This window comes from Toxorhynchites rutilus, chromosome 2 (assembly GCF_029784135.1).
Source record: "Toxorhynchites rutilus septentrionalis strain SRP chromosome 2, ASM2978413v1, whole genome shotgun sequence".
Taxonomy (NCBI): domain Eukaryota; kingdom Metazoa; phylum Arthropoda; class Insecta; order Diptera; family Culicidae; genus Toxorhynchites; species Toxorhynchites rutilus.
In genome coordinates this window covers 43,035,441-43,044,031 of record NC_073745.1, presented here as the reverse complement: position 1 = coordinate 43,044,031, position 8,591 = coordinate 43,035,441, and the positions used below count along the sequence as shown (strand labels likewise).

Below are 8,591 nucleotides of genomic sequence, written 5' to 3'. Positions count from 1 at the left end.
TCTTTACATCTGAGGTGGTGCTGCCAACGGCCAGTCGAGTTGGCATGAAATTCGCCTATGAATCTAACAAAAAAATCGGAAACATTCATATTTTTCTGAAAATAGTGATCAATTTGCCCCCGGTTTACGGTACGTGTAACAGGCTGTTGAAATCAATCAAATTGATGGAGCATCAAACGAAGACAGATTTAGATTGAAAACAGAGAGCTTAGGGTTGAAGAACATTCGGACTGAATAAAAATATTAATTAGAAGTGAAACAACAAACTTTGTGTTTACTGCTTTTTTTGTTATTCGAGACGCTCGACCAGTTGACGCGACCAGCTCCAATTCTCTACAGATATTACAATAAAGAAAATTTTAAATTTTTTGAAACATAGCGGCTAGCACAATTGATCGTGCAACAGTATGAACGTTACATTCGGCAATTTCAGTGTTTTAGTGTCCCTCGAGACTGCGAGCCGTCAGCAGTGTATATTAATGTGACAGTTTATATGACAATTTTAAAATTGACTTTTACTGCTTCGCTGCTTTGTGAATCGTTCGCGTCGTTCAGTGCAAGCATTTTGTTTGTACAGACTAAAATTATATCGTGAGGCATATGATGAAACCACTAACTGTAGATAATTGTAATCCGACGTTCCCCACGATTTTATTTTGGTCTCATCAATGCCCTAGATCAATGAAAGAAGGGGTGTAATAACTGCTAACTGCTACCTGCCTAATTATAATTTAGCTTTTAGTAAGTTATCTGTTTTCACCTGAAAAACAGCAAATTTTGACGCGATTCTTTTCGATTATATTGAGACTCGATACGTTTGGCGGAAGCTACCCAAAATCACAATTATAATTATCATATGACCAATTTCAATTACGACTAATTTTTTGAAAGAACGTATGCAAAATCATTGATCTTCCATTCTATAAATCGTAACTGAAAATCCAGATGTCTGATTGAAATATGATATTTGACAAAGTAGTTGGAAAATTAATGAACTATTTGGGAAAAATAATATTTTGAATGTACTGTTAAAAAACATTACTCAAAAATTAAATTTACTACTCAAAACCCTTACATCTTAAAACACCCCTCCCCCCCTCCGAGGGAAGTAGTCCTTCGATATTTTTGTATATTGTTTATTGGAAACCCCCTCTAATTCAACAAAGTTTTACGTACTGTTACGTTACGTACATTAATTAAAATAAGTAAAAAAACGATTTTATTCTAGTCTTATCAATGTCCTAGACTAATGAAGGAGAGGTGTGATAACTGCTAACTGCTACTTGCCTAATTATTTTCTAGCTTTTAGTACATTATTATGCTTAATCACAATTAAACCGTTTAACTTAAAAAGGTTTTTTTACTTATTTTAATTAATGTTATGAGAAAATATGTGATCCGCCATTTTGGATTTTCAAGATCATGAAATACGCAGTTTTATAATGACTACAGAGATAAAGGTGTGTTCCAAATTTCAGATCAATCGGTCAACAGGAAGGGGGTCAAATTTCTATTAATGTGGGTCAGCGCACATACAAACAGATTACAGGGCAAGCTAAATAAAACCGTTTAAAAATATGCGGCTAAGAAAAATATGTGTGTATAGATTAGAGTGCCAATGAAAATGACCATCTCGAATTTTAAAAGCGAATTTGATTAAAAATGATGATTCCTACGAAAAACTACCCTATGCAAAATGATATCAATCGGACTTCATTTACTAGTGTGGCACAGCGGTCAAGGTTCGAGTTTTTTGAAAACCGAAAAATCACCCAAGAGGGGAGTAAAGGAAATCGGGGAAAAAAATGTTGATGTCAAATGTCTTCAAATTACATGAAATGCCGAGATTTACTGTCATCTCAAAAAAGATTTTTTGTCAAAAAATCGATGCTCTGGGAATTTTTTTTCTGGAATACGAGGCAAAACGTATGGTTTAGGGTGCCGATGAAAATCGTCATATCGATCTTTCATACGGGAATCCCTGCGAAATGTTAATTTGTTGAATGTTATGTTATGAAATGTTAATCCTCTGCAAAATATTAGCTCATTGTCGCAGATGTAAAAATTTAAGTTTTCTGAAAACCGTAAAATCACCCAAGGGAGGAGTAAAGGAAATCGGGGTTAAAAAAATTGTTTGTTGCCAAATGTCTTAGAATTGCATGAAACGTCGAGATTAACTGTTATCTCGAAAAAAAATTTTTTTGTCAAAAACTGACTTTTCGGCACTTGGTCGTTTTTGTCTGAAAAGTCGATTTTTGACGAAACATTTTGTTTAGATAATAGTAAATCTCGACGTTTCATACAATTCTAAGACATTTGGCATAATTTTTTTTCTTTGAAACCCCCGATTTCCTTTACTTCCCCCTTTTTTGGTTTTCAGAAAACTTAAATTTCCACATCTGCGACAATAGTAAATGAAGTCCGAATGAGCTAATACTTTGCAGAGGGCATTTTATCGTGCAAATTAACATTTCGCAGGGAGTCCCGTATGAAAAATCGATATGACGATTTTCATTGGCACCCTAAACCATTCGTTTTGCCTCGTATTTCGAAGAAAACGACAAAGTCTCAGAGCGTCGATTTTTGACCAAAATTTTTTTTTCGAGATGACAGTAGATCTCGATGTTTCATGCAATTTGAAGACATTTGGCATCAAATTTTTTTTTTCGAGAACCCCGATTTCCTTCACTCCCAGCTTGGGTGATTTTTCGGTTTTCAAAAAACTCAAAATATGACCGCTGTGCGACACTAGTAAATGAAGTCCGATTGAGCTGATATGCTGCACAGGGTAGTTTTTGGTGGGAATTAACATTTTTAATCAAGTTCGCTTTGAAAATTCGAGAGTCACTTTTTTCCCATACATCCATCGGCACTCTAATATAGATGCATCGCCAAACATTAATCTCGTTCTCATAATTTGGAGATTCGAACCCATCGTGCCTCTTTAGCTCAGTGGTAGAGCGCTGGTCTCGTAAACCAGCGGTCGTGAGTTCAAACCTCACAGGAGGCAACGCAATTCGCTTCTTTTTTGTTTTAATTTTGTGCCAATTGCACGCATCGTATTTTTTCATATTGTTATCCTTCTCGACAAAAGTACTTCACCACTTAAATCTCATCCGTATTCTCAAGTCGCGCTCGTTCGATCGGTGACTGTAGAGAAGAGATGGGAAGCAATGGACCACAGACAGTTCGGAGGATGGCGAAAACAAAAACAACAGAACAGTCGTCTCCATCGAGGGAGCAGAGATAGAGAACGGGTAATTCGCTACTGGAAGCTGGAACCAACAACGGCGCAATGTTTGCACAATTCTTCAGTGGGCACTTCTAGTTGGGTTGGCTGATTCGATCGTAATGGTAACGATTATGTTTTGTTTATGAAAATTGAGGCGAAGTTGGTTTGGTTTGGCTGCCCGAAACTGGTTCAGTTGGCACGAGGGCATACAGAGATACACTTAGTGTTTTCGGTGCGTTTTTTTTTCTTATTTCAGCTCTGTGCAGCAGTCGCTCTCTGGTTGGTGTTCCCCTTCATTGGCGACCGTTGGCGACGGATTTCTTCCCCTTCGAGAAGTACTGTGGTCGGTGGAGAAGGGGGGCTCGCCGGTCCCGGAAGCTGCAACTCCCCGTACTGACTGACGCTGGTGGTGCGCTGTTTTTGTGCGAGGAAAATCGGATAATAAGAGTCGGAATAATGAGAAAAATAGTGAATAAATTTTTATTAACACTTTCAGTGGCGCCAATCGATGGTCATGTTTTTCTAGCCTATCTCGTGCGGGTCGGGTGGTGAGTTTGGTTTTTTTTATTGTTGTTGCTGCTGCTGCTGTTCAATCGTGCATAATTGGAAATGGCTGTGGAAAACTGATTCAGCTGTGCTCGGATTTGACATTAACCTTATTTATATTATTATTGCAAAATGCAAATGCGATGGTTAACTGACAACTACGTTGGCATGAATTTCTAAATCTAGATGTACAATATATTGGAGATAATATATACGTGGCTCAATACTTTACCGTACATAAATTTAATTCAATTACTTGGTCGAATCATTGCAGTTTCGAGTCGAACCTCAGCGAAGGCTTTCCCACGCTCGATTTGGATCAGCCACGATCGCACAGGCGCGATCCGATCGGTCAGACCTTGCCCGTAGCGATAGCCCACAAAAATCATGCACAAAATAACCCCAAACGAATCTCGAATCCTCGCTCAGCTCGGCGTCAAGTGCTCTCGGGGTCGCAGAAAATAAAATAGTAGATTTGCATTTGCGATTAAGCTCGGGCTCTAATTGACAAAACCGGCCGTTGGCTCAGTCCGATGGTGGCAGTGGCGGATACAGCTCTTGACTGGGTTTTTTCCGAGAGGGAAACTCTCGTCTCTCGGTGGAGATAATTATTTTTGCAGTCGTCTTAATTGCGTACTCATTGCTAATAGCGGCGAGAAACATGTAAGAACCTGCGGCGGGTCTTTTTGTCAACCTTTCGCTGCTCCCCGCGAGACAGGCAGCGACTAATGAGCCTCCTAGTGCACACGAGGGGTTCTCCACGATGTAACAAGAGCTTGGGAGCATTCATGTTGGGAAACGACGGGAAAAGTAAGTTATGACAATGAGCATAATTCTGTAAGACTTCACACGTCGACGATGTGGGCTCGGATCGTGACCCATTCCAAATACGTGTAATCAGTTTATTACAACCCCTGAACAATCGTGAAACACACCGAAAGAGTACGATCGTGTACGGATGGAAAATAACCTTTCTCCTTGCGATGCAGAGCACCATTTCGGCACTATTTTCTGGATTTCATGGGTCAGTCAGACGTGTGCGCTGGAGCAAAGCGAAATGCGATAATCGGAAGCAAAATGTTGCCCGGAATGGTGAATCGTAAAATAAACAAACTGAAAGAAAGTGGCAGTGATATTATTCCGGGACGGGTTCGTTCGGAGCACCGATTTGCTGAGAAGGAGGAAAAACTGACTGGCAAGTATTTTAAAAGTCAAACTCCAAAGGTATGGATTTAAAGGTTTCTTATGTCCTTTTCGTTCGATGCCACACTAACCATTTTAATCTTCTGCACCGGGGTTGGCAATCGTATCAACTATCGCCGGGCTGGTCGTCCAGAAATTACGATCCAGTCCGCTCAGCATAATTTATTTTTCAAACTTGAAATTATCAACGAAAAAATAATCATCATTTGAGTATCTTTGAGACGCTTTCCATGGACGCTCCCCATCGCAAGCGTTGCGATTACAAACCACCCGTTTGTCCAAAAAAAAAAAAGGGAACGAAAGAATCAGCACTTTCCTTTTATTTTATGTGTCGATTGTGTTTTTTCCCGATGCAGACATTTTCCGCTTCCCGTCCCGTTTCCATTCGGTTGGATCCTTTCCGGCTGACCGAGAGACAGCGGTCGAATAGCGACAAACAAGCGATTCAGTCGCTGGAAGCGCCCGAGTATCGTTCCAAAAATATCGTGTGCCAAAGTAAATGCGATGGGGATTTAAATTTCCAGCAACGAAAATTACATTTTCCAATCTCGCCCGCCGTGTTCCGCTTCTTCGCTTATTCTATTGCTTCCTTCTTTATTTTTTTTTTGTTTAATGCTGGCTCTCTACGACCACCCCTCAAACTAGTGCTGGTTGGATCCTTTTTTTTTCGTCCGTAAGTGCAGAGCGAAAAGTTGGAGGAATTTGCGATTTGCGAACAGCTGGTCGTAAAACTTGGTAACGAGTTTATTAAACTTGCACTTGTCGTGGGGCATCGGATGTGTTAGATCAATAACGATACTATTGTTCTGGTAGACGAGTTAATTATGGATTATGTTGGTCTGATAGTCTTAGTCACAGTGCTGAAGGAACAGAACTAATTCCAGAAGTACCCATATTGATAGCGTCGCTATGGTGCAATTCTAAATGAAATCGAACTGAAAATGCAAATTTTAAAAACATATTTTTTTATACTTTTGATTCGAACGAAAGTTTGTATTCCTTTTGGGTTACAGGAAATATGAGTTTCCCACAGCATTTGGGATTTTTTTTGACTCAAGTGTAACCTTCGAAAAGGGCGTATCGATTTTAGTAAGAGAAATCTTTGATAATTTATATCTCAAAAACTATGAGTCCTACCGAAATAGTGTCTTAGGAAGAGTTATAGAGTATTGATGTCCAAAAGTGAAAAATATACACTGAGAAAAAAATTCATACTTTTTTGACGTAGAACAACGTCTTTCAAGTAGGGTGCCGAATCAGAAAACAGAACACGTTTTTATGAAATAAAGTAAACGTTAATACATTTTTTCACTGTGAACGAATTCTCATGATTTGCATACCAATCGAATCTGAATTCTCTAAGATTTGTTTGATATCCCAAACATTATAATTCGCTAATCCTACACAATTGTTCTGCCGATATGTGTTTGCTAACCCTACCCGTATTTTAGATGCTTATAACTCGAACATTTCATAACAGATCAAATAACATTTTTTAAATTGTGATAGACGCGTAGAAATATTTCCTATCAATTGACCTGATTTCTACGCGTCTATCACAATTAAAAAAATGTTATTTTTCATGAGATGAAAAATTGAATTACTGTTAAATGTTAAGCGTTATCTAAACGCCCTAACTGTCGAGTTTTGGTTGGCCCGTTTTACGGTTTCTCCAACACAGACTTCAAAATCATGATACCTGTGAAAATCCGCTTTGCGAATATAAATGCAAGTTGGGGATATTTTTGCTCCCACCGAGCTGTGTTTCCCTAACACGGACTTCAAAATTAATGTGCCTGGGGGAATCCGCTTAGCAAATACATGCAAGTCGGGGTATTTACTTTTGTACTTTTTTAATTTGCAATATCTAAAATTTGTGTATTTTTGTATTTGTATTTGTGTTATTTTTTGTAATGTATTTTTTATTTATTTTTTATTTTTTCATATAAAATAAAAGTCATGTAAAAATGTATACAAGATGGTAAAACTATTTTTGACGAACTTTGTGGAACATCGAATTTTTATGAATTTTTGTATGTTAACAATCATTTTTAGCAGTGATAAAACGGATAGTGGCCAGCTTTGAGGCCGGTTAGCCGGATACCCGGCGGGCGGATATTCGGCTCTTTATTAGTGAATACAATATTACGAGAAACGGCATGTGACATGATGCAAATAAAGCAGTAAATGTGAGAAAGAAATAAACACATTTCAAAATAAAAATTTTGAGGTTTTCCGAGGTGCGATCATTGCCAGTTGAAAAAGTGTATCATGTTTTCTGCAAGAAATTTGGAACTGTTTTTTTTCTGATAATGGATTTTTGTAAGTGTATTTAGATAATTCTAATGCTGGCCGAGTAAGAGTAAGAGTTACATACAATCAGCAATCAGTTATTTTCATTGAGATTGAGAACAAACTGTCTGATGTGACTTAAAACAAAAAAGGTCGTTATCAATCTCCTTCTAAATGCAGCTATTCTCGAGATTCAAGAAAATATTTCTAATTCATTGTCTTTTTTATAGTAAATAGGGGGACGTCCACATACCACGTGGACACAAAAAGCACGATTTTAGACTCCCCCTCCTCCTCCGTGGACAAGCGTGGACATTGACCAGACCCCCACCCCCTGTTGTCCACGTGGACATTCCTGAATATTTTTTTTATTAAAAATTACCAAGTAAACACCTCGATTGCACCCTCATTCCATTTCAAATTTATTTAATGGTAGATTTTATATCTCAGAAGGGACTGTTTCAAATGACTTTTCCACTCACGCGAATAAGGAATTAGGAGTTCAAGGATTTAGAGGCGAATGAACTGAAAAGGCTTTAATCTTAAAAAAAAAGAATGTCAATAGGAGTTCGAGGAAGTATTCTTGAATCACTTGCTGCAGTTTTTGCAGCGAAACCATCGTGTTATTCCGAAAGAATAAAGCATCATTTCATTATGTCGGGAGTCCTTTACATGGTTTATAGGACTGGGGCTTCGATTCTGGACTACTCTGCTTTTTTACCAGTTCTCACCCCAATCGATAACGTATGTAGATTGATCGCACGAAAAATAGAACTGCCGAAGAATATATATAGAAGAATAGGCAGTATGCGAGTTTTATTGCGCCTCAACGAGCAGCTACCTCTGCGTGGAGCTGATCTTGTAAAGAAGTGACTCGTAATGTATTAATCTTTTTAAATTTCTCAAAATTCAATTCCTCGCGAAAGTGTACATTTTTGGAAAAAGTAATGCAAGTGAAAAATTGAATCTTCGCGTTCCTATGTCTGTTCTCAGCCACCAAACCTTTTTTACCGCGCAGAATTGTGGTCAAAAACCAGGACCTTATTTTGAGGGACTGTGTCGAGAGATGACACACGAACGAGAGTTTTAGAATATATATTTTTTATATAAAAACAGCATTTTAAAACACATTATTCAGTAGATACACATCTAAAGTTCACAACGAATCGATAAAATCTTGTTTATCTTTCATTATCATATAAATTATGCATCACTTTCAAGCAAAAATAATTCCGCCCAGTATGGTATTCATGTCAAACTTGAATACGACCGCAAATGGTTAACATGCAACTATGTATCTATATAAAGATTGTCATTA

At 38.1% G+C, this 8,591-nt stretch overlaps 1 non-coding gene across 1 annotated transcript; it reads left to right on the top strand.

Annotated features, from left to right (window-relative positions):
- Positions 1 to 2,938: 2,938 nt before the first annotated feature.
- Trnat-cgu (transfer RNA threonine (anticodon CGU)) lies at positions 2,939 to 3,010 on the top strand. The gene has a single exon. It is a non-coding gene; the product is annotated as a tRNA-Thr (tRNA).
- Positions 3,011 to 8,591: the final 5,581 nt, after the last annotated feature.